Source organism: Myodes glareolus, chromosome 12, assembly GCF_982192425.1.
Source record: "Myodes glareolus chromosome 12, mMyoGla1.1, whole genome shotgun sequence".
In the NCBI taxonomy this organism is placed as follows: domain Eukaryota; kingdom Metazoa; phylum Chordata; class Mammalia; order Rodentia; family Cricetidae; genus Myodes; species Myodes glareolus.
Window position 1 is genome coordinate 23,058,904 of NC_142037.1, and position 27,561 is coordinate 23,086,464.

Below are 27,561 nucleotides of genomic sequence, written 5' to 3' on the forward strand. Positions count from 1 at the left end.
ATAAACGGCCCAGCATCAGACTCTTGGAGTTTGAACCAATACCACCCACTGAGTCGTGTTGAACCAAATTTACTTTTTACTTCCCCTGGAGCATTATTCCGCCGGCTGAAGTAGTAACAGAGAACCCTGCACCAAGTAACCTAAAGAAAGGGAATATCCAAATTAACAGAATTGGAAATGAATGGGGAAATATTATATTGGACACCAAAGAATTTCAGTATATTCTAAGGAAATATTTTAAAATCTATTTTCCATTGAGCTTGAAAATCTAAAAGAAGTGTATGAATTTCTAGATTTAGGCAAATCACCAAAACTAAACCAAAAAGAAGTCAGCAACCTGAACAACCCTGTAACAAATGAGAGATTGAAATAGTATCAGACAGCCTTTCAGCTAAAACAAGTCTGGATCCAGATGGAGCCACAGCAGGGTTTTGCCATGCATTCAAAGAAGATCTACAGCCAGTCCTCTTAAAGTGTTCCAAAAATCAGAAACAGGAGCACTCTCAACCTCCTTCAATGCAGATAGTATCACTCTAGAACCCAAACCAGGTAAAGACACAGCATCAACAGGAAAGAAAACTACAGCCAACATTCCTGATAAGGATATATTCACAATACTTTCCAGCAGAATACATACAAGCAGCGAAAGATTATAGGAAAAAGGAGCAATCGACCAAGTGAGGAGGGAGCCACAGAATGGGAAGGAATCTGATAGGTGTACAGCTGACAGAATATTAATATCCATAATATTTAAATAACTGAAAAAAACAGACAAAAACAAATCACTCGTTCAAAAATGAGTCTGGGACCTGAATAGAGAGCTCTCAAAAGAAATATTGGCTAAGAAATGTCTCAAAAAAATGTCCATCATCCCTGGCAATTAGGGAAATGCAAATCAGAAAAACTTGAAGATTTCATCTTACTCAAGACAAAATATTAAAAAAGATGGACAAAAGGACCAATAACAAAGCTGGAGAGGATGGGAGGCAACACTCATTCACCATTGAAGGGACTGTAAACTGATGCAGTCACAGTAGATATCAGTGGAGAATTCTACAAAAGCTAAAAATAAATCTTCCATATGACCCAGCTATATCACTCCTTGGTATGTGTGCAAAGGACCAAACACCCTACTCCATAGATACTTATTCAGTCATGTTCATTGTTGCTCTTAACGCAATAGCCAGGACACAGACACAACCTAAATGTCCTTCAACCTGTGAATGGAGAATGAAAATGTGGTACATGTACACCATGGAATACTATTATTCAGCTGTAAAGAAAAATGAAATTATGAACTTTGAGGTAAAATGGTGGAACTTGAAAAGATTATATTGGACAAGGTAATTCAGGCCCAGAAATACAAACATTGCGTGTTCTCCCTCACTGAGGTCCCTAACTCCAAATCATCAGATGTGAGCATATAACCTGTAGTTAACTAGGGAAACAAGGAGAGATAAATGAGACCATTGTCAGGATAAGAGGGTTTTAAAGTGATAAAGAGGGAAATAGGAGAGTATGAGTGAGCACATCAAGGAAATGGGAAAGGGGGGATCTTAGGGAAGTCGGGGAGGAAGGTAAATATGGCAGAAGGTAGGAGAGAGTAAAGGGGAATATCGGGGTACAAGTGAATGATCTGATGGGGAGATGGGAAGGAAATGCTCTTTAGGGAAAGAGGCAAATATGGAAGAAGGGAGAAGCGTAAACTAACAATAAGGATTCTGAAAATTCCATAAGGCATCATGATTTTTTTTTGATTTTTGAGACAAGGCTTTTCTGTAGCTTTTGGTGCCTGTCATGGAACTAGCTCTTGTAGACCAGGCTGGCCTCGAACTCAGAGAAATCAGCCTGCCTCTGCCTCCCAAGTGCTGGGAGTGAAGGCATGCCCCACCGCCACCCAGCAAGGCATCATGATATTAACTATTCTCTTAAAAACAAGCTTATAATATGCATAATTCTGTTTATAATATACATATATTGTTTTGATGAACTTTTTTTTGGTTTTTTGAGACAGGGTTTCACTGTGTAGCTTTGGAGCCTGTCCTGGAACTAGCTCTTGTAGATCAAGTTGGCCTCCAACTAACAGAGATCCGCCTGTCTCTACCTCCGAGTGCTGGATTAAAGGCGTGTGCCACCACCACCAGGCTAGGTGTGATGAACTTTTGTCATCTGTACTGACAATGCCCTCTCCAAGAGTCAAAGCTCACATAGCAAAAACCCAACACCAGACATGAGAATCCCTCTTTTGTTGGTCAAGGCTGTCCAAGAGATTCCTAAGACATACAGTCTATTGCTGTTGCCCTAGGTTGCCCTATAGAACTGAATGGTAAGTCCTTTTGCTGAAGACACCATACCCTTCAGAAACATGGCCCAGAGACCTGTTGAGCTGGAATTGTCTTTAATTCCTCCTCCCTGATGAGTATCTTTCATGGTACCAAAAGGCACCATGCAAGCTTCCAAAGGAGGGAGGCAACCAACAGTCCTACCCAGCTATGATGCCTATGAACCATGTTAACTACTAGCATGGCACAATAACCTCTGGTGCATTAGTGGCATGTATATCTTACTGGTAACCAACAGCTCCCTCAATGGACTTGAGATCCTCTCAATAAGAGGGGGTCATGCCTGGTCCTGGAAACACAGTGAACTACTAAGTGCTAGTGAAGTCATGTATGTTGGAGAAGAATCTATATCCACTACTTCATTAAACCAGCATAATTTTAAACAACAACCTCAGTATTTGTCCTTATACCTACAGATAAGTACAGTCTTATACCATCACCAAGTAAACTTTGCAACACACAGAGACCACTACAGAATACTATAATCAATCAAAATACGGAGTTGTGGAGCCCAGTCCCCATGAATACATCTACAAAAACACTTCTGCACCTAGGGCTCAGAGAACATTGTGAAAAGGGGGATGGAAAGATTGTAAGAGCAATAGGAGCAGAGAGTTTGATGTGAGACTGGGTCACCTAGTAAGGTCAGAAGTTACACCCATAAATTCTCACCAATATGACTGCCCAAGTGTGAGCTAAACAAGGATGACACACATGGACCTGCCAAAGTGGACAGGAAAAAAACCCCAAGGCCTCTACCCTATGCAAAGAACTACAGACAACTGAGGAATTGCTGGAAGCAGGAGAAATAGAGTCCCCCAGGGGAAGAGACACCAATTGCTTATCTAATATCAAATGATCAATTCTGAAATCATACACACAAGCAGCATTATACAAATTGAGCAGGTTATATTTAGGAATATATATGTATATCCATACACTATATGCATGCAATAACAATGAAAAAAGAGGGCACAAATTTAAAAGAGAGGTATATGGGAAGGTTTGAAAGAAGGAAGAAAAAGAGAAAAATACAATTACATAATAATCTCAAAAATAAATAAAGTACAAAAGAAAATCCTGGTCTATAAACACTGTAGAGTGGTGGTTCTCAATCTGTGCATTAAGACAATTAGAAAACACATATCTCCAATGGCTTTAGAAACTGAGAGACCATTCCTCTATAAAATTACAGTTATAGCCCGGTGGTGGAGGCACATACTTGGTGCTGGCACATCCCAGCTCTTGAGAGGCAGAGGCAGGCAGATCTCTGTGGATTTGAGGCCAACCTGGTCTACAGAGTAAGATAGTTCCAGGACAGCCAGGACTGATACACAGAGAAACCCTGTCTCAAAAAGCAAACAAATAAAAAAAAAACAGTTATGAAGTAGCAATGAAAATAATTTTATGGTTAGGGGTCACCATAACTACATGAGGAACTATATTAAAGGGTCACATGATGCATGATTTATAAAAACTCAGAGACTGAAATTGGGGTTCAATCTGAAGATCCAAAAAGCATAACAGCCAGTCACTGGCTCTTACCCTGACCTCAGTCTGAAATAGCAACCCCTGCCTCCAGGAATCTCAGATTGAGACTGTATGTGAGAACTGTCTCCTCCTGTCTTATATTCCTCTCTAGGGCTGGAATTAAAGGCAATCACCACCCAGTTTCTATGGCAAACTAGTGTGGCTACTGAAATAATGTGTGTTACCACTTCCTGGTCTCTAAGACTAACTAGTGGGGCTGTTTTACTCTCAGATCCTCAGGCAAGCTTTATCTACTAGAATACAATTTAATATAAATTGTATATAAATCATATAAATACAATATATATTACAATATACAATTTATATTACAAATTACAAATCGAGTAAAATACAAAATAAAATGGCACTATGTAACATGAGTGGCCGGCTTGTTGGGGTTTCTGTCCTGCTTAGTACCCCACAGCCGGCAAGTCCCAAAGAAAATCACACACAGGATTCTATAAGATTATAAACTGATTGGCCCTTAGCTCTGACTACTTATTAACTCTTATAACACATATTGCCCCATTATTCTTATCTACGTAAGCCACATGGCTCAGTACCTTTTCTAGCTGGGCAGTTCACATGTTGCTTCTTCGGTGATCTGGGCAGGAATGGAGGAATGCGCTTCCTCCTTCCTAGCTTTCTCCTGTTCTCATCGCCCCGCCTCTACTTCCTGTCTGGTTGACCCGCCTATACTTCCTGCCTGGCCAATCAGCATTTTATTAAAATACATGATTGACAGAATACAGACAATTCTCCCACACCAGCACTACAGCACTACAGTCATAGCATTAGGGAGTTTGAGAAACACTGTCTAGGATAATCTTGCTTAAGAATGTTCATGGTCAGTTTGATAATGCTTGGGCTTCAAAAGGAGAGAGAGAGAATTTAACACAGCTTTTTTGCTGTTTGCTGGTGGCATGCTTCAGAGAGAATTTCCTGACTCTGCAGCTATACCAAAAAAAAATCCACGCCCTTTTAAAACGCAGCTTCCTGGGCTGTGCCGCCAGTGTGATCTCTGGCTATAAAGCATTTCAATGACATTTGTGGGACCCGGGTGTTTCTGTGCTCACTAGGGTTAGGAGGAAACTGGCTGAGATCATGCCTGTGACTCAGTGCTCCCTACCAGGACAGGCGGTGGGATCTGGTTTACTAGGTGTGCACAAGCAGGAGAGCACGGCGGATTTCTGCCGCCACACACAGAGATGTTTCCAGGCTGCACAGTGCTCTGCGTGACAGATTTAGCTATAACTCAGATAAAAAGAGTTTATGTGCTGCACGCTCACTCTCAGAGTTAAAGCAATTCCTTATTCTGTCAATTATATTTTAAATAAATGCTGATTGGCTGATAGCCAGGCAGGAAGTATAGGTGGAAAAACCAGACAGGAAGTAGAGGTGGGGCAATGAGAACAGGAGTATTCTGGGAAGAAGGAAGCTTTTCCTGCACTCCTGTCCAGACACCGAAGAAGCAGGATGTAACCTGCCCCACTGAAAAAGGTACTGAGCCATGTGGCTACCATATATAAGAATAATGGATTAATATAAGTTATAAGAGCTAATACAAAGCCTGAGCTAATGGGCCAACCAGTTTATAACTTATGTAGACCTCTGTGTAATTTTCTTTGGGACCTAAATGACTGCAGAAACCAGGCAGGACAGAAACCCCAACAAGCAGGCCCTCATGTTACAATGCTCATCAGGTTGAGAGAGTGGAGATCACCTAAAAATTTATCTGTCACCCAATGGGAAGGATGTGCGACACTTCTGTTCAAATGAAAAAAAAAAAACCAACAACGTGTGGCTTAATGAGCTGTGCTGGATGGGTTCTCTTATAGAGTTAGGGTCCAGTTGTAAGTTGTTCTGTGTATTAATTCATCTTAATGTGCATAGAACCTCGCTAAGCAACATTATCATTATTGTTCATCATCATGAACATCATTCTTGTTGTCTTAGTTAGGAGTGTCTGTTGCTGTGATAAAACATCATGACCAAAAGCAACTTGGAAAGTGTTTATTTCCTTTCGGAACTCTGTCTCAGGTCACACCCCATCACTGAAGGAAGTCAGGGCAGAAGCTTAAGGTGGGAATCTGGAGACAGGAACTGAGTCAGAACCCATGAAGGAAGGCTACTTACTGACTTGCTTTCCATAGTTTGCTCAGCTTTTTTTCCCCTCAAGACTGTGAGCCTAGGAATAGAACTTCCCATGGTGGTATAAGTCCCCCTGTATCAATCAGTATTACTATTAGTGACCCATTGTTGAGGAATTGAAGTCAAACTTGAGGTTATACTGTTTAAGGATGCCTTTACGGACATTCTGGGGAGATTATTTCTGGATAACTCAAGAGTTTAAAGCGGGAACAGAGAAACAGTGAAAAACATTCAAAACAGTTCTCATCATTATCATCTGGTGTGCTCAGGATACAGAAGGTCTCATGACCAAATGGGGATGCTCACATGATGCCCTTAAGTAAACTAAGCTGCATTGTTTGGCATGAACTATCTGCCCATAGCATCCCTTGACTGGGGAGGTACTTCTCCCAGGACAGTAAACAAAGCCCTATGGGAACAGGGTTCACACATCAGGACGGAGTAGGAATGTCTATTACATGCAGGCTACCAATCAAGAAAAGGCCCCACAGACCTGCCTACAGTATTTCCTCAACTGAGATTTTCTGTTCTTAGATGGCTCTCTGGTGTGTTGGGTTGATAAAAACTAATCAACACAATTGTCATCGCATTTGGCAGAGAAACACAGTGTCATTTATTTGTAGCCATTAAAGGAGAGTGCTGGAGTTTGAACATGGGAATTCATATGCTCAATAACACTATTATACTCATTTTGGAGAATTACCTTTGAGTCGTCCTCTTGAGGAATGCCATCTACAGACTTTTGCTGCAGAGACCGTTAGATCATATCACATACAGGTCTGTCCCTTCCTGGTCTCTGCCAGGCCAAGACAGTGTTCAAGTAGACAAGATTGAGAGGTCTGAGGTGTGTCCAGACAGAACACAGTAGCACCCTGGAGAAGATAAGCACGTTGTCATGTAAAATTCTTAACAGTTGTACATCAACAATGTATTCGGAAAACAACAAACATGTAGATTTTTGTTTAAGTGTGGGTTTCTGAGTGTAAGGACATCATCAGAAGACTTAAGACTTACTTAGACCACCAGTGTCATGTGGGATTGTGGTAAGAGTTCTGAAGTCCTGAAGTGTCCTCATGGCAGGCACTCCGTCAGTTTCTCTTTAAAGCAAAATTTCGAACCATGTGCAATATTGTTACTATTCTGTTATTTCAATAAACCTTGGTCTTTCACAGAAAAGGCCCTTGAGGTCTAAATTTATGAATTTGAATGCGCTGACTTCAGCGTGTTCTAAGCACACAAGAAAGAGACAAGAAATAATAATGGATTCTGAGGAGCAGTGCAAAGTCAGCAGCCAGAAAGACGGGTGAGGACAGTAAGTTAGTTTCCTAGTGGAGAAAGTAGAAGTCACTTGTTGGTTCAGACCAGATACAGTGTGCCAGTTAATGTCCCATTGGCAGCTCACCTTTGAAGACAGCCGTGAGTTTCTGTCACCTCACTGGAAAAGCGTGCATTGAGATGATGAAGACCAACCCTGAATGAAACAAATAACCTCAGCCAGCACGAAGCCCAGGGACAGATGGAGAGTAGGTAAGATGTGTGGTCCAACATTGAAAATGATGGTGACAATGGGAAGTAGGGGTGTTGAACAGGTTGGGGCTGGGAGTCGTAATGGTCAAGCAGGGAGTGAGGTGTCATGGAGAAGTAGTTTGTGACTAAGAATCCAAGGGCTGTGTAAAAGTGAGGGGGAAACTATTAGTAGTCTATAGAAGAATCCTTGGGGTTCTAAAGCCAGCAAGAGAGCCAGTTTGTTCACCCTTAATGCCAGGAGGAAGCATGGGTGTAGTGGTGTGAGCTGAGTGAGACAAAGCCCTTCAATGACTTGATCAGTTTGTGTTCCTCCCAACTCCATGTGTTGAAGGAGTCTTGAATACCCATGTAACTTTGGAATTGGATACTTTGAAGAGATTATAAAGCTTAAACAAAGTCACAAAGGATAGGGCCTAATGTGGTTTAACTGTGCCCCCAAAGTTCATGTGTTGAGAAGTAGGAACCTTCAATAGGTGATGGGTGCATATGAGTGGACTTAAGATGTTTTGTGGGAAGAGTTCACTATCGTGGACATGACATTGGGTAAAAGGTGCATTTCCACACAGCTCACCCTGTCTTAGTCCCACCTGCAGGGAGCTGACTCAGCAAGAAAACCCTTGTAGAATTCAGATTCCTCAACATAGATGGTGATGTCCTTTGTGTCAAATGATGATGTATTTGCAAAGAACCTAAACACAGCCTTTCCCACGCTTTAGTACAGCTCTGGGTGACTTATGATGCCTAGTACAATGTAAACGCTAGCAATAAAAGGACCAATATTACTTTTCAAGTATTAAAATGAAGTTCAAGTTGACCTTGTCTTGTTATGGCCAGATTCCAGAGTCTCCCAGAAACCAACAAGGAGACCTAGTCCCATATGTAAAACCAAAGAGCCTCTATTCAAGTTCAAACTTGGAATCTCCATGTGTTCAACACATTGGCAGGATCAGAAAGCCCCTGAAAGCTCAGTTGAGGTGGGGGTTTTATCATAGCACAGGTTGGGTGAGGGATTTCTATGATTCAGATCCTTGACTGACTGACATTCGTCTAGGGTTGCCTTGGTTCAATGGGGATGGGTGTGTAATGGGCTAAGAGACCTTAGGTCATCCTTTCTGCAATGGTTTAATTTGATTTGCTATAAAACTGGATGAGCTCTCAATAGAAAGAATAAAAAGAGCAAGATTAAATAAAACTTCTAAGTTTTCACCATAAAAATTGTTTAAGATGCAGAAAGTTGAAAATGTTTATCAACTACAGATTGGCACTTATTTATTTATTATGGTTTTTTTTGAGACAGGGTTTCTCTGTGTAGCCCTGGCTGCCCTGGAATTTTCTCTGTAGACCAGGCTGGTCTGGAACTCATAGAGATCTGCCTGCCCCTGCCCCTGAGTGCTAGAATTAAAGCTACGCACCACCAACTGCCCGGCTCTTTTTTATTTTTTTAAGATAGGGTCTCAATTTGTACTTCAGAGTTTTTGGAATTCAAAGCAATCCCCTGTCTCGGCAGCAGGGTTTCAGGACAGCACCACAAAACCCAACCTTAGTGAGACTTTGCATAAATAGGAATTCCGAGTACTTCTTGCTTGTAAGGGAAACATAAATATTCAGAGTACTAGAAAGGCTCCTTTGTCTTGAATAAAAAGCACCACATATTTGGCCGAAAAGCTTGGCACCAGCTGGCTGTAGTCTGACTGTTAATCCACTAGCAAGGGGGAGTTGGAAAACTTCCTTCCGTTTCTTGAGTCTGCAAATAGAGATTATTTCAGGGGATGTAACAAGCACTATAGTTGATAACTAGAGATGCCTGTAATTAGATAGAGCCCTGTAGGTAATGGCTACAGATGGCTGTGGTTAGACAGGACACTGTAGGTGATATCTACAGATGGCTGTGGTTAGACAGAACACTGTAGGTGATGTCTACAGAGGGCTGTAAGATGGAACAGTGTAGTTAATGGCTACAGAGGATTGTGATTAGACAGGGCACCATAGGTGGTGGCTACAGATGACTGTGGTTAGGACACTCTAGGTCAGAGCTACAGAGGGCGACATGTAGGTAGGTGATGGTTACGGCATTAGGAAGGCTGAGTATCACTACTTTATATTCTATTCCTCAGGCTTTGAGAGAAAAAGAATCACTTCTTTATGTTGTGAGGACGTCATGGAAAATGTCCATCTCATCATATTTGAGAATTTTATTGTATCTACCAGCGTGTCAGCATTAATGTGTTTGCCAATAAGTTGAACATGGCCCCAGACGAAGCTGAAAGATGAACAGTTGTAACAGTTTGATTAGAGATTCAAGACCAGATGCCGAGATTGATTCTACACTAGCTCACGTGGTAATGGGTTAACAGTCACTCTCACCCTAAAAAGTGGCTGGGAAGATCAAACGTCTTTCTTTTAGAAGCCAGTGCTGGTCATAAATATTGAAAAGAAAAATACTGAAAAGAAATTTAACCAGATGATTATGTCACAGACACTTAACTGGGCAAACCAATATTAAAGAACTCTAAAGAAAAGTGGCGGGGGGGGGGGGGAGGAATAAATGGAAGATGTAATGACCGTTATATGAAGGGTGACATATATTTTAGAAGCAATTAATATGTTTGGTATACATTTTGGAGAATTAGAATAAAATTGGATGTGATTCTTTTTAAATTAAGAGTCATGAAACCTGCTTTAAAGAAATGGAAGAGAAGTATAACAAAAAGTTTGAAGAAATGAGTAAATCCGTAAATGATACCCTGGGAAACCAAGAAAAAACAATCAAACAGGTAATGGAAACAGTTCAAGAAATGAAAACTGAAATGGAGGCAATGAAGAAAACACAAACTGAGGGCCAGCTGGATATGGAAAATCTAGGTAAACAAACAGAGACTACAGAATCAAGCATAACTGATAGAATACAAGAGATAGAAGAAAGAATCTCAGATTCTGAAGATGGTATAGAGAAAATAAACGCTCTGATCAAAGAAAACAGCAAATACAACAAATTCTCATCACAAAACATTCAAGAAATCTGGGACATAATAAAAAGACCAAACCTAAGAATAATAGGAGTAGAAGAAGGAGAAGAATTGCAGATCAAAGGCCCAGAAAATATATCAACAAAATTATAGAAGAAAACTTTCCCAACCTAAAGAACGATATTCCTATGAAGGTTCAAGAAGCATACGGAACACCGAATAGACTGGATCAAAAAAAATCATCCCCTCGCCATATAATAATCAAAACACAAAACATACAGATTAAAGAAAGAATATTAAGAGCTGCAAAGGAAAAAGGTCAAGTAACTTATAAAGGTAAACCGATCAGACTTACACCATGGAAAGTGTAATGGAAACCACTATGGAAACCATGAAAGCCAGAAGGTCCTGGATAGAGGTACTGCAGAAACTAAGAGACCATGGATGCAAACCCAGACTACTATACCCAGCCAAGCTATCATTCACTGTCAACGGAGAAAACAAAATATTCCAGGATAAAAACAAATTTAAACAATACGTAGCCACAAATCCAGTCTTACAGAAAGTAATAGAAGGAAAATCACAACCCAAGGAATCTAACATTGCCAACACTGCCTACAATAACTCAGACATCTAGCGACCCTTCACAAGCACAACTCAAAGAAGGGAAACACACAAACTCTACTACAATAAAAAAAATTAAAAAAAATAACCGGAGTTAACAACCACTGGTCATTAATATCACTTAATATCAACAGACTCAACTCACCTATAAAAAGGCACAGGTTAAGAGAATGGGTACGAAAACAGGATCCAACATTGTGCTGTTTACAAGAAACACACCTCAACCACAAAGGCAGACATCTACTCAGAGTAAAGGATTGGGAAAAGGTTTTTCAATCAAATGGACCTAAGAAACAAGCGGGTGTGGCCAATTCTAATTTCTAACAAAATTGACTTCAAATTAAAATCAATCAGAAGAGATGGAGATGGACATTTTATACTCATAACAGGAACAACTCATCAGGAGGAAGTCTCAATCCTGAATATCTATGTCCCTAATATAAAAGCACACACTTATGTAAAAGAAACACTTCTAGAACTCAAGGTAGTCATCAATCCACAGACACTAATAGTAGGAGACTTCAACACTCCTCTCTCACCAATGGACAAGTCAATCAGACAGAAATCTAACAGAGAAAGAAGAGAATTAATGGAGGTAATGAATCAAATGGACTTAACAGACATCTATAGAACATTCCACCGAAATAGGAAAGAATAGACCTTCTTCTCTGCAGCTCCTGGAACCTTCTCGAAAATTGACCACATACTCAGTAACAAAGCAAACTTCCACAGGTACAAAAAAATATTAGAAACCACCTGTGTCTTGTCGGATAACCATGGATTAAAGTTAGAATTCAACAACAATGCTACCCCCAGAAAGCCTACAAACTCATGGAAGTTGAACAGTCAACTACTAAATCACCCCTGGGTCAAGGAAGAAATAAAGAAAGAAATTAAAGATTTCCTTGAATTTAATGAAAATAAAGACACAACATACTCAAACCTCTGGGACACTATGAAAGCAGTGCTAAGAGGAAAGTTCATAGCACTAAGTGCACAATTAAAGAAAACGTAGAAAGCACACATTGGAGACGTAACAGCACACCAGAAAGCTCTAGAAAAAAAAAGAAGCAGACTCACCCAGGAGGAGTATAAGACTGGAAATAATCAAACTGAGGGCTGAAATCAACAAAATAGAAACACAAAAAACAATCCAAAGAATCAATGAAACAAAAAGCTGGTTCCTGGAGAAAATCAACAAGATTGACAAACCCCTCTCCAAACTAATCAAAAGGCAGAGAGGGAATACGCAAATTAATAAGATCAGAAATGAAAAGGGGGACATAACCACAGACACAGAGGAAATTCAGAGAATCATTAGATCTTACTCAAAAGCCTGTATGCCACAAAATTGGAAAATGTAAAATAAATGGACATATATTTAGATAAGTACCATATACCAAAGTTGAACCAAGATCAGGTGAACACTTTAAATAGACCTGTTAGACACGAAGAATTAGAAGGTGTTATCAAAAACCTCCCTATCAAAAAAAGCCCAGGGTCAGATGGTTTCAATGCAGAATTCTACCAGAACTTCCAAGAAGAGCTAATACCTATACTCCTTAAGGTATTTCACAATATAGAAACAGAAGAGTCATTGTCAAATTCTTTTTATGAAGCTACAGTTACCCTGATACCAAAACCACACAAAGACACAACCAAGAAGGAGAATTACAGGCCAATCTCAATCATGAATATCAATGCAAAAATACTCAAGAAAATACTTGCAAACCGAATCCAAGAACACATTAGAAAAATTATCCATTATGATCAAGTAGGCTTCATCCCAGAGATGCAGGTCTGGTTCAACATACGAAAATCTTTCAATGTAATCCATCATATAAATAAACTGAAAGAAAGAAAACATATGATTATTTCATTAGATGCTGAAAAAACATTTGACAAAATTCAACACCCCTTTATGATAAAGGTGTTGGAGAGACTTGGGATACAAGGTTCATTCCTAAATATAATAAAAGCCGACATAAATATAACAGCAAGCCGACAGCTAACATCAAATTAAATGGGGAGAAAATCAAAGCCATTCCACTAAAATCAGGAACACGACAAGGCTGTCCACTCTCTCCATACCTCTTCCATATAGTGCTTGAAGTTCTAGCAATAGCAATAAGACAACATAAGGGGATCAAGGAGATTCAAATTGGAAAGGAAGAAGTTAAACTTTCATTATTTGCAGATGATAAGATAGTGTACATAAACGACCCCCAAAACTCTACCAGAGAACTCCTAAAGCTGATAAACACCTTTAGTACTGTGGCAGGATACAAGATCAACTCCAAAAAATCAGTTGCCCTCCTATAGACAAAGGATAAAGAAGCAGAGAGGGAAATCATAGAAGCATCACCTTACATGATGGCCACAAATAGCATAAAATATCTTGGGGTAACTATAACCTAGAAAGTGAAAGACCTATTTGACAAAAACTTTAAGTCTTTGAAGAAAGAAATTGAAGAGGATACCAGAAAATGGAAGGATCTCCCTTGCTCTTGGATCGGGAGGATCAACATGGTAAAAATGGCAATTCTACCCAAAGCAATCTATAGATTCAATGTAATCCCCATCAAAAAACCATCAAAATTCTTCACAGACCTTCAGGGAACAATAATCAAGTTTATATGGCAAAAAAACCCCACCCAGGATAGTCAAAACAATCTTATACAATAAAGGAACTTCTGGAGGCATTACCATCCCTGACTTCAAACTCTTTTACAGAGCTACATATTGAAAACAGCTTGGTATTGGCTTAAAAACAGAGAAGTCGATCTATGGAATCAAATAGAAGACCCGGATATTAACCCACAAACTTATGAACACCTGATTTTCGACAAGGGTTCTAAAAGTATAAAATGGAAGAAAGAAAGCATCTTTGACAAATGGTGCTGGCATAACTGGATGTCAACCTGTAGAAGAATGAAAATAGATCCATATCTATCACCATGCACAAAACTCAAGTCCAAATGGATTAAAGACCTCAATATTAATCTGACCACATTAAACCTGATAGAAGAGAAAGTGGGAAGTAGTCTACAAGACATGGGCACAGGAGACCACTTCCTAGGTAGAAGCCTATTAGCACAGGCAATAAGAGCAACAATGAATAAATGGGACCTACTGAAACTGACAAGCTTCTGTAAAGCAAAGGACACTGTCATTAAGACAAAAATGCAACCTATTGATTGGAAGAAGATCTTCAACAACCCCTCATCAGACAAAGATCTGATCTCCAAAACATACAAAGAACTCAAGAAACTAGACATTAAAACTCTAATTAACCCAATTAAAAAACGGGGTACTGAACTGAACAGAGAATTCTCAACAGAGCTTCAAATGGCCAAAAGACACTTGAGGTCATGCTCAACCGCCTTAGCAATCAGGGAAATGCAAATCAAAACAACTTTGAGGTACCATCTTACACCTGTCAGAATAGCTAAAATCAAAAACACCAATGATAGCCTATGCTGGAGAGGATGTGGAGAGAGGGGAACACTCATCCACTGTTGGTGGGAATGCAAACTTGTGCAACCACTTTGGAAATCAGTGTGGCAGTTTCTCGGGAAACTGGGAGTCAACCTACCTCAGGACCCAGCAATTCCATTCTTGGGAATAAACCCAAGAGATACCCTATCATACTACAAAAGCATTTGTTCAGCTATGTTCAAAGCAGCACTATCTGTAATAGCCAGAACCTGGAAACAACCTTGGTGCCCCTCAATAGAAAAATGGTTAAAGAAGGTGTGGAACATATACATATTGGAGTTTTACTCAGTGGTAAAAAACAATGATATCTTGAATTTTGCATGCAAATGGATGGAAATAGAAAACGCTTTACTGAGTGAGATAACCTAGACCCCAAAAGAGGAATATGGTATGTACTCACTCATAAGTGGATTCCAGCCATAATTAAAGGACATTGAACCTGTAATTCGTGATCCTAGAGAAGCTAAATAAGAAGGTAAACCCAAAGAAAATCATATAGTTATCCTCCTGGATATTGGAAGTAGACAAGATACCAGGTAAAAGTTGGGTGCACGGGGGTGCGGTGGGTGTAAGAGGAGATTGGAGGGAGAAGGGGAGGATTTGGGAGAGCTTGGGGGAAAGGGATGGTTAGGATGGAAGAAGAATGCATATGGGAGCAGAGAAGTAGATATCTTAATTAAGGGAGCCATTTTAGGGTGGGCGAGAGACTTGACTCTAGAGGGGTTCCAAGGTGTCCAAGGACATGTCCCCAGCTTGTTACATGGGCAGCAGATGAGAGGGTGCCTGAACTGGCCTTGTCCCATAACCACACTGATGAATATCTTGCATATCACCATAGAACCTTTTCATCTGGCAATGGATGGAGCTAGAGACAGAGACCCACGTTGGAGCACTGGACTTAGCTCCCAAGGTCCAAATGATGAGCAGGAGGAGAGAGAACATGAGCAAGGAAATCAGGACCGTGAGGGTTGCGTCCACCCACTGAGACGGTGGGACTGATCTAATGGGAGCTCACCAAGGCTAGCTGGACTGGGAGTGATGGAGCATGTGATCAAACTGGACCCTCTGAATGTGGCTGTCAATGAGGGCTGACTGAGAAGCCAAGGACAATAGCACTGGGTTTTGATTCTACTGCATGGACTGGCTTTGTGGTAGCCTGGTTTGTTTGGAAGCTCACCTTCCTAGACCTGTTTGGATGGGGGAGAACCTTGGACTTCCCACAGGGTAGGGAACCCTGCCCTCTCTTAGGACTGGAGAGGGAGGGGGATGGGGAGTGGGGGGAGAGGTAGGAAAATGGGAGGTGGGGAGGAGGTAGAAATTTTTAATAAATAAAAAATAAATAAATGGAAAAAATCAATAAAATTTGATTAACTTTAAATTTCTAATTAACCCAATTAAAAAATCGAGTACTGAACTGAACAGAGAATTCTCAACAGAAGTTCAAATGGCCAAGAGACACTTAAGGTCATGTTCAACTTCCTTATCTATCAGAAAATGCAAATCAAAACAATTTTGAGATACCATCTTACACCCGTCAGAATGTCTAAAATCAAAAACACTAATGATAGCCTATGCTGGAGAGGATGTGGAGTTAGGAGGACACTCATCCATTGTTGGTGGGAATGTATACTTGTGCAACCACTTTGGAAATCAGTGTGACGGCTTCTCAGGAAGTTAGGAATCAACCTACCTCAGTATCCAGCAATACCACTCTTGGGAATATACCCAAGAGATACCCAATCATACTACAAAAGCACTTGTTCAACTATGTTCATAGCAGCATTATTTGTAATAGCCAGAACCTGGAAACAATGCCCCTCAATGGAAGAATGGATAAAGAAAGTATATATATATATATACATATATATATGTATATATATATATATACTTTCCTATATATATACTTTCCTATATATATATACTTTCCTATATATATAGGAAAATATGTATATATTAAGTATACATATTAGAGTAGTACTCAGCAGTAAAAAAAAAAAACAATGACATCTTGAATTTTGCATGCTAATGGTGGAAATAGAAAACACTATTCTGAGTAAGATAACCCAGACCCAAAAAGATCAATATGGTATGTACTCACTCATTTGTGGACTCTAGCCATAAACCAAGGTCATTAAACCTCTAGTTCACAAGCCCAGAGAAGCCAAATAACAAGGTGAACCCAACGAAAAACATATATAGATTCCCCTGGAAATTGGAAGCAAACAAGATTGCAGGGCAAAAGATTTAAGCATAGTGGTGGGGGAAGGGATGGGGTTGAGGTTGGGGGAAGGGGAGAGGGGGAAAGGGAAAGGAGAAGGGAAGGACTGGCAAGAGCTTGGGGGAGTGGGAGGGAGGAGATGGAGGAAGGGCAGATATAGGAGCAGGGAAGAAGATACCTACATTAAGGGATCCATTTTAGGGTTGGCAAGAGACTTGGCTCTAGAGGAGATCCCAGGTGTCCACGGGGATGTCCCCAGCTAGGTCCTTGGACGGCAGAAGAGAGGGTTACCTGAACTGGCCTTGCCCTACTATCACACTGATGATTATCTCGAATATCACCATAGAATCTTCGTCCTGCCACGGAGGGAGGTACAGACAGAGACCTTCATCAGAGCAACGGACTGAGCTCCCAAGGTCCAGTTGAAAGGCAGGAGGGAGAAGACAAGCAAGGAAGTCAGGACCGCTAGGGGTTGACCCACCAACTGAGGCAGTGTACCTGATCTAATGGGAGCTCACCAAATCCAGCTGGACCGGGTCTGAATGAGCATGTGATCAAACCGGACTCTATGAATGAGGCTGACAGTGGGGGCTGACTGAGAAGCCATTGATAATGGCACTGGGACTTGTTTCTACTGCATGCACACTTTCCTGGGCCTGGATGGAGGGGGGAGGGTCTTGGACTTCCCACAGGGCAGGGTTCCCTGCCCTCTCTTAAGACTGGATGCGGAGGGAGGAGGATGAGTGGGGGAGTGGGAGGGAAATAGGAAGAGGGGAGGAAGTGGAAATTTTTGAATGGAAAAATAAAAAAAGAAATCAAAATATCATTTGCAGTATTTTTCAAAGAAAACTTTAACAGATGCCAAAGAGATGCAACTGAAATTAACATGAAATGACATGAACATTGTGTTCCAATATGAATGAGAGGATACTTAAGCTAGATCCACTTCGGGAATTAAAACAGAATCATCATCACATCGTAACTCCAGTCTACGAAATGCAGGGGAATTGAATGCACTCAAAACTTTAGAAGGCACGTGTTTAATGCAGTCTGTAAATCCCCAAGAAATGAAAGTGTACAAAATGACACCGATTTATCTCAGGTCATCTCAGCTCATGGAAACACCTCTACAGACAATGCCCTTTCAAAAGCTGGAGCACTTCTCCAGACTCGGAAAACGGAATGGTTTAAAAACATGAATGAGCAACTTCTGGAAATAAATGGGGGTGATAAGGGAGTGACGGTAGTAAGCAAAAAAAAAGATACATCACTTTGGCAATGAACTCTCAAAATAGCTTCAGTACGGAGTAGAAAAGCAAAGACCGAACACTAAAATCCAATTTTCATTGTGAATTCCCGAATTCACAGTAGAGTCTAGAAACTTAATGTGACCCAATCTTTCAGAGGCAAGATGGGGTGGGAATGGGGGTAGACAGTTTCTCAACTAGAAGAAAACAGGGTTTTCTACATTGTCTCGTACATCCCTGGAGTTGGGTATGCACTAGGGCCCCAGCTGAGGATCTGAATGCAGTTTTCTGAGCATTGGCCACACCACATCCCCAGAGAAAGCATGGGAAAATGCCCTAAGACTGCCAGGGCATGCAGTGCTTACCTGACTGATCCACTGTACCAGAGTGCTCTTTCCTGCGATGTCCCTGCCGAGAACCTGTCCTTCAGAGGAAAGTCCCAGCAGGAGTCACTGAAGCAGGAGACCGCGGATCCACGGAGGCTGGGATAGGTGGCCACGCCAAACCCTGGCTACGGATGCTCTCGCCTGACCCGGGAGGGCAACCGAGGCTGAGAGGCCGACGCGCACAACTGCTCCTCATGCCCAGACTTCCCTCAACTAAGTTGAGCCCTCACTGGTCGGCTCCAAGGGCTCACCTGCGGCCAAGTCCGAGCACCTCCGCGCCTAGGTGGAGAAGGACGATAGGCGGCAACTCCTTGGCGGCGGCTGGGGAGAAGAGGGGACTCTATCACTGGTGGAGCTCAGAAGCTTAACAGGGGCCTACTTCACCCCCTGCAGCAACCTCGCCCACCCACGCATGCGCAGCCCGTGGACCTTGAGTAGACAGCTTCGCCCCCCCCCCCAGCAAGCAAACTCCCCTTCTGGGGGCGGGGCTTCTGAGGAGCTGTTGACAGTTGATCTCTTCTGGGGAAAGAGAGTCAGTTTAAGAATTGGAACCCTTTTGGTCAACCATGTCTCAGTGGAGGCCCAACTCCAGTCCCTATACTGGCAACACAAATTGAACCCACTGAATTATAATATATATTTTTTTAAAAAAAAAGTTGAAAAGGATGGTGTGGGTGAATATGTCCAGAATATGCATATGTTATATGCATATATGAAAGTTTCAAAGAATTATATAAACACTTTCTCCTCTCAGTGCTGGGACTACAGGATTGAACCTGTGCAAATCTTCTGTTTGCTGCCACAGTCTACATGAGTTCATATGTACATCAGTCCTCTCGTGCCCAGAAGTCACTGTTTCCTTGGAGTCATGCATCACCTCTGGCTCTTAGAGGTTTTCTGCCTCCTCTCCTCATACCTCCCTGAGCCTTGTGGGGAGGGATTCATCAAAACATCCCATTTAGGACAGAATGCTCCAATGTCTGTCACTTTCTACACGTTGTGCACTTGGGGGTTTCCCATCTACTAGAAGAAGCTTCTCTGGTGTGGATTAGGCAAGGCGCTGATCTATGGGTATAGCCAGCTGCCATCAAGAGATGTTTTATTGCTATGTTCCTTTATCAGAATAATAGTAGTAGGCATCCCAAAGACTGCGACCTACCAGTTTGGGGTTCTAAGCCACCTTGTCAGTGTAGGTCTGAGCTTTGTCTCATGGAATCACAAAGTGGCTGGTTGCTCCCGTAACATTTGTGCCTCTATTAAACTAGAATGTCTTACTGTTGTAAGTCACAGGTTTGTAGTTTGGTAATATTGCCGATTACCTTGATCTTTTGGTATCAAGCAGAATAGCTTCTACTACCATGAGGGCTACTCAATAAAGGCAAAATTTCTAATTAGGCACTAACTCAGCTATTTCATATTTAATGATAGAAGTGAATGTTATTTTCAGCAATAGAGCCTTACTATCAGTTTATGGAAAGTAATCACTGGCATTGGAAATAACCTAATATATTTGGGGGTTTCCATGGGGCCTCTTTGGCCAAAAGTCAGTAAGGTATCACCCATTCCTGGCACTGGAGGTTTTACTTGGTGGCATAAAATGTCTAGTTGTCTCCACTGTTATTTGGTAACTCCATTTAGATCCCTTTTAAACATATGTGTGTTTTAGGAATCTTCTACAGTAGTCGGTTTCCACATTGGTTTCTCAGACGTCCTTTAGAATCAGTTGTCCTCCCCACAGCCCTCCTTTACCCTCTTCACTCATCTCCTCCCATTTTGCTGTGATCCAGCTGCCCTCACTCCCCCTGACCGGCAGGGGAACTTCCTTGTGGTCTGTAATTGACAAGGATGTTTGTGTTCTTTCTGGCTGGTGGGACTCCACAGAAGGGGTAGAGGTATAAAAGGTTGCTGGGCAAAGTAAAGGTTGCTGTTCTTCCACCTGAAAAGAAGCCTCTGTGTCTCAATTCCGGCACCCCCAGCCAGTCTTGGCTATCCAGGCTGCACTGGCTGCAGCACCATTTTAATTCTAGTATCCTTGTCTCTCCACAACAACATATTCTATCATTTATTCCTTCGGGGAGTCTCTCCTTCCCCCACTCCCTTACTGGGTATCCAACTTCTGTGGTAATTTGGAAAATAACACATATATAGAAAGCTTAAAAGCTAATATCTACATATGAGAGAAGGCATACAGTATCTTTTAGGATCTATGTTACCTCGGTTGAGATGATGCTTTCTAACTCTATTCATTTACCTGAGAATTTTATGATTTTTAATAGCTGAATAATATTCCATTGTCTAAATGTATCACTTTTTCATTATCCATTCATCAGTTGGTGGACATCTAGGCTGTTACCAGTTTCTAGCTATGATGAATAGAGCAGCAGTGAACATAACTCAGCAAGTATTTTCATATTTGGGATATATACACAAGAATGGCTTAGCTAGGTCTTGAAGTAGATTGGTTTCTAGCTTCCTTGGAAACCAGAGTGCCTAGAGAAGGTTTACTCCCACCAGCAATAAAGAAGTGTCACCCTTCTCTACATCATTGACAGCCCTTGCTTTATTTTATTGATATTGGCCATTCTGGCTGGTATAAGATGAAATCTCAAAGTACTTTTAATTTGCATTTCCCTGGTGGCTAAAGATGTTGAACATGTCTTTAAAGGCTTCTCAGCCATTTTTGTTTCGTTTTCTTGAGGGTTCTGTGCTTAGTTCTCTATCCCAAGATTGAATTGAGTTTTTTGTTTTCTTGATGTTCAGATTTTAATGTATATATTTTAGATATTAATCATCCATCAGATGACTAGTTGATAGATTTCCCCCACTCTATAGGCTGCTGCTTTGCCCAAATGATAATGTCCTTTACCATATAGAAGTTTCTCAGCTTCATGAGGTTCCATTTATTAATCATTGATCTTAACGCCTCTGCTATCAGTGTTCTGTTCAGAAAGTCTTCCTCTGTGCCAATGAGTTCAAGACTATTTCTCCACTTTCTCTTCTGTCAGATTTAGGATATCAGATCTTGTATTTATGTCCTTGATCTATGCAGTCATCCACTTGTACTGGCACCATTTGTTGAAGATGCTGTCTTTTCTCCAGTGTATACTATATATTCAACACAATCGCCATCAAAATTCTAATACGAAATTGAAATAAAAATCTCCAACTTTGTATGAAAACACACAAAAAAAATCAGAATATATACATTATTGATTTGTTCTTTTTATTAATAATTGCTATTGGTAGAGTAGCCATTTTGCAACATTAATCCTACTGATCAATGAGCATGGGAGATTATTGCATCTTCTGATTTCCTCTTTAATTTTGCCCTTAATTGCTAGCTTTTATTATACAAGTCTTTCACTTTCTTGGTTAGAGTTATCCCAAATTTTCTGTCTTTGTCTTCGATGATTTTGAAAAGGCTTTGTAATTCTTCAATCTTATTTTCTTCAGGTTTCAAGAAACATCTCTGTTTATTGTTGATTTTTTTTGTAATTATTTTTGTTGTTTCTACTTCAGTGATTTAAGCCCTCAGTTTACTTCTTTCCATCTATTCTTTTGGGGTCTTTCAAATATGGAAATAAAGCAGGATGAAAGACTGATAATTTTATTGGATACAAAAGCCAACCACTTCGCCATGCACATCACAGACACCAAGCCTGGAGAATTTTCTACTTCTATGTTGCAAGGGCACACTGCTCCCCAGGCACCTACAGCCTCTCCTCAAACCTGTCACAGGGCCTGGAGCCCCATTAACATCCTGAATCACATGTTCCGGTACAACATATGTCAGTTGTTGGTTGGTTAGTGCCAACTATAGTGTAGACATTAAAAACGCAAAATAATAAAGTAAGCTTCAAGTCACTCAATACAATTTAGGATGATTTATTCTTGTAGTGAGGGGCTGCGGGCAGGCCTGCTTTTCATCCTGCCCAGCTCCCACACGGCTAGCTTAGCCCCAGAAATAATAACACATAAGTTGTATTCATTTAAATACTGCCTGGCCCATTATCTCTAGAGAGTTAGTTACTGGCTAACTCTCACATCTTGATTAACCCATTTCTAATAATCTGTATAGCACCACAAGGTGGTGGCTTACCGGGAAAGATTCAGCATGTCTGACCTGGTGGCTGGCTCCATGGCGTCTGCCTCATAGCCCTCTTCCCAGCATTCTGTTCTGTTTTCTCCGCCTACCTAATTATCTGTCCTATCAAGGGGCCAAGGCAGTCTCTTTATTGACCAATGAAAATAACACAATAGACAGATAACCCTCCTCCATCATATTCTGGTTTTAGAAATTGAAATACAATTTTGTCATCCCCTTTCTGTGGTTTCAGCACATGGTGGTTGTCACAGAGAACCAGAATACACTGTGCTGCAGAGAAAAACAGATTGTAACACATTCACCCACAGATGGGACATCTACATTACACACTTTCCTCCCAAGGACAGAGGCCACTGAGGAAGGAGGGGTGAAAAGAATGTCAGAGACATATATGGGGATGACTACAAGGAGATAGTGTTTTCTGGACACACCAGGGCAGCTGCACACATGAACTCACAGAGGTTGAGAGCACAGATAAGACTTGCAAGGATCTGGGCAGACAGAGTTCCAGCAAGAAGGCCTGGTTACTGTCACAGAGGGGCTGTCTGTGAAGCTGAACTGTACCTATCAGAGTACTGATTCAGCCCTTTTCCTTTTCTGGTATGTGCAATATGTCAAAGCCCCTCAGCTACTGCTGAGGAGCTCCACAGATAACAAGAGGACAGAGCACCAAGTTTTCCACACCACTCTCCAGAAGAGCAACAGCGCCTTCCCCAGGCAGAGGTCCTCAGTGCAGCTGTGGGACTCTGCCCTGTACTTCTGTGCTCTGAGTGACACAGGGAGGGAGACTGCAGGGGAAGCTGCACACAATCCAAGGGTGCAGGAGGGCTGACGGGAGTGGACCTGTGAGGGAGAGCTGTGTGCCTTCCCTAAGTGGGGTTTACTCAGCCTCCTAAAATACAGCAACAAATTTCAGATCCAAGTCCTAGAAAACTTGGAATTTGTGGATACTCTGACAGGATAGGATGGAAGTCATTGCCAGAGACAATCCAGGCTTTGAACAGAATAACAATGCTGCTCTCTCCCTAAGTGGAGGACCTCTCACAGAAAGCATCTCCAGGAAAATTCGGACAGGATTTATCTCTACCAAGATATCTTACAAAATTTAGTGATTGATATTCCCCAGCAATCTTCTGTTATGTCTCTGAAAATTTATGTCCACGTGACAAATGTAGACTCCAGTCTTTAAACATCTGTTTCACTCTCAGTCCAGAAGATATTTAGTTTCTTCCTTTCTTTGGTCCATGTTACAAATGGCTCAACCTAACTTCTGGCCTCAGTTATTTTTCTATTGCTGTAAAGAGACATCATAACCAAGATGACTTATAAAAGAGATCATTTAAGTGGGTTGCTTTTCTTTCTATGTATGTGAAAAAGTCTTTACATTTTATTCATGGGTCACATGAATTAATGTTGTAAAAATGGCTATTCTACCAAAAGCAGTGTGTAGATATGATGCAATCACAATAAGAAGTCCTGGTAATCTGGATTCCCTTTCCTACTCCAACAGTATTAGTTCTTAAGGTCTTTCATTGAGCTAATTGATCAATTTTAACTAATATTCTTTAGGGTAGCAAAGACATAACTTATTCTACTACTTATTTTTCCCAGCACCATTTACTGAATGCTGCAGCCAGTGCAGCCTGGATAGCCGAGACTGGCGGGGGCGGGAGGGGGTGGGGATTGAGACACAGAGGCTTCTTTTCCGGTGGAAGAACAGCGACCTTTACTTTGCCCAGCAACCTTTTACACCTCTACCCCTTCTGTGGAGCCCCACCGGCCAGATAGAACACAAACATCCTTGTCAATTACAAACCACAAGGAAGTTCCGCTGCTGGTCAGGGAAAGTGAGGGCAGCTGGATCACAACAACTGAAGGTGTCTTTCACCATTGCATTGCTGTAGTTATATTGCTTTATGCGTCCGCAAGAGTAATTCCATTGGTCTGTGTGTCTCTTTCATAAATGTAAAATGTTGTTTTGCTCCCATGATGCTGTCCTATAAATAGATATTAGAAATTGTGATATCTCCTACCTTACTATTTCTACTTAGCTTTGACTATTCTGAATATTTTGCAATTTCATATATTTTTAATGCTTTTATATCCTTGTAAATTATATAAAGTACTGGGATTTTAATATTGACATTATTAAATCTTTAGATTGTTTTCAGTAGAATATCCATTACACAAAATTAAAAGCAAACAAAATTCTTGTCAAGGAAGCTGTTGTGTGGCCCAGTAATCACACAGTATACCATTTAGTCCATACATGTGGTCTGATAAGACTTCTATGCCCCTGGTTTCTCTACACTATAGATAATGGACGTTCATTTATACCCTTCTTGAATATCCTGTTCATGTCTTGTGTCATTGATATTCTCAGCTTTAGATCTGCAGATCTGGGTCCTTCACATGCTCCAACAGTTCTTAGATGAAGAGGATGATAAGGTGGGATAACTCATAGCCCTGGTCTGTGCTTAGGTGGTAGCAGATTGGCTAGCTCACCACCTTTTCTCATCTCACCACCCAGGCCAGCTCTCCAGCACTGCCCCAGCTAGTTCTTCCAATGCAGCAGGTAGAGTGGAGAAAAGTCTATTCTCCTTGTCCCATGCCCTCACATCTCACTTATCTTCACTCAGACCACAAGGGGAGAGCTCTAATGTTTTGTCCTGGGGAGGTACTGGAATTACAACCCCAATTTCTGCCATTGGTGAGATCTCTTTTCCCATGGCCCAGAGGCCAACTCTCCCACAGCTACAGGTGCAGATGCTCAGGTCAGGCAGACATCTTTCCCTCACCTTTGCCGACACAAGGTGGACGAAGTAGGGTGGACTCAGTTCTTCTGCTCTCACCCCCTCGGGGCCAGCTCACCTGCACCACCACTCTACAGTACTCTACTGTGCTGCTCAGTTCAGGTGTAGGACCCTCTCTCCCGAGTGCCACAGTTGGTGAGGGGCAGCTTCCAGTAACTCTTTGTTAACCTCTCCTGCTTCAGTGGTAACAGGAGACATTGATATCAACACGGCCAAGGTTGTGGCAGCACACTGGATCCAGACATAGCTTTTGGCAGCAGTCTAGGCCTGGATGTCACCAGGGTCCTAGTTGACAGTGCAGGTCAATCAGATTGGTATGGACCCAGGAGCACCATGTCCCCAGGATGTGGTCCTATTCCAGAAATCTGCCCTGATTTGATGACAACAGGAGCATGAGACATTAACGCAGACTCTGACTGAAGCAGAGACATGGACCCAGACGGATGTGAGATTCCCCTCTGTATGCTGTGAATATGTTTTATTACCATTGACTAATAAAGAATCTGCTTTGGCCTATGGCAGGGCAGAATAAAGCCAAGTTGGAAATCCAAACAGAGATATATAGAGAGAGTAGGCAGAGTCAAGGAGAAACCATATAGCTGCCGAAGTGGACCGAACATTGGTAAGCCACAGACTCATGGCAATATACAGATCAATAGAAAAGAGCTAAGAGAAATGTGCCTGAGCTATTGGCTGAACAATGTTGCAATCAATATAGTTTCTGTGTGATTGTTCGGGTCTGGACAGCCAGGAATGAAAGAGCGGCCACCGTTTATACCAGCCAAGGCCCTCAGTATCAGTTTCTGCCCAGATGTCACTCTGGGCCTGAATATCAGCACAACACTCTAAGACACACATGCCCCCAATGTGAGCACATCCCTTTAACACCAACATGGCCACAGGTGGTGGCCCAGTCTTCAGGTGATTGCAAGGACCTCGCTGGTAAGAGGAATCACCGATACCAAAACAGACCCCCACATCTGTGTCAGGGCCATGGACTGGATACGGCCCTTGGTAGCAGCCCAAGCAAGGACATTATCATGGTCCCTGGTGGCAAGCGGGCCATGAATTTCTTTAATATTCCCTTAGTAAATGTTTTCATTTCCAGAGAGGCTTTACAGAAATACTATTGTGTTTCTCATTAATTTGGCATACATGATTATTTCATGAAATGTGTAAACAGAATGTTATATTTTAGGGATGGTTAAGTATATGACTACAAGGATACAGCATGAATACTTTTTCCATCATGCAATGCATATCCAAGTTGGCAACACCATCCACATTCACATCCCAGTGTAGCCCTGGCTGACTGTGAATTCACTATGCAGCCCAAGTTGGGTACTCAAGAGTTATGGTCTTGCAGGAGGTTCTGGGGCCACTGGAGTGAGACACCACACCCGAAAAAAGAAATTGGTTCGAAGAGAGAAGAGTTGGAAATCACTTTTGTATTAATAAAAATAATCATTTTATTCAATAAGGACTTAAATGAAGCAGTCAATATAAATAGTGAATATCCTTTAAAAATACCAAAACACAAAAAATCCAAAGAACAAACAAATATCAGAACCTCAAACCATAACAAAGAAAATCAACAAAAGCAAAGCAAACAAAATTCAACCAAAAACGAAAGAAAAATTTAAACAAGCAGCCTTCTCTTTCTGCAGATTTAGCCACACAGACCTACATTGTCACTGGACATGTTTGGAAACATGGTAAGAAGGCTGTCACCAATTGTAAAAAGCATTTTCAAAGCTAGAATAGCCAGGTTTCCTTGAAGATTTGTGAGTCAAGGCCTCACCATCAGTAAGTTTGAGACCTGTTTCAAGAGCATTCTTTGTGGCCCTTTTGGGCAGTTTTTGATGGATATACTTGGAGATGGATCACGTGGAGGTCAGCTGGTATTTGCCTCATTGGTAAGTTCACAGATATAAGGGGGTGTCTTTTGAGGAGGAGGCCTTGATCCGTGGGTGTAGAATGTCATAGGTTCAAGGCATCTTAGACTTCTTGGGCCTCCTCAGATTTCTCAAGATCTGCTATGTGAGAAGAAAAAGAAATCAGACCAATAAGCAGCCTGGCTGGGCCACCAGCTAGAAAACAATCAGGATCCATTCATACTGGAAGCCAAGGTCAAGAACTCCCAGTCCCCCCAAT

The 27,561-nt window shown here is 41.5% G+C and overlaps 2 protein-coding genes across 7 annotated transcripts in view; both read right to left on the minus strand.

Moving 5' to 3' along the window:
* LOC148120218 (importin subunit alpha-4-like) overlaps positions 1-18,825 on the minus strand; it is a 50,002-nt gene extending 31,177 nt beyond the window's left edge. The window contains exons 1-2 of one of the 2 annotated variants that reach the window (XM_087912136.1): positions 18,469-18,825; positions 6,727-6,895 (exon numbers count right to left, since the gene is read on the minus strand). The gene's annotated coding sequence lies outside the window, so the exon portion shown is untranslated. The remainder of the gene's footprint in view (positions 1-6,726; positions 6,896-18,468) is intronic. The other variant, XM_087912135.1, reaches the window with a different exon arrangement.
* An 8,026-nt stretch (positions 18,826-26,851) lies between these two features.
* Positions 26,852-27,561, minus strand: part of LOC146890364 (ral guanine nucleotide dissociation stimulator-like) — a 36,009-nt gene continuing 35,299 nt past the window's right edge. For all 5 annotated transcript variants that reach the window (XM_087912140.1, XM_087912141.1, XM_087912139.1 and 2 more), the window contains one exon: positions 26,852-27,443. The gene's annotated coding sequence lies outside the window, so the exon portion shown is untranslated. The remainder of the gene's footprint in view (positions 27,444-27,561) is intronic.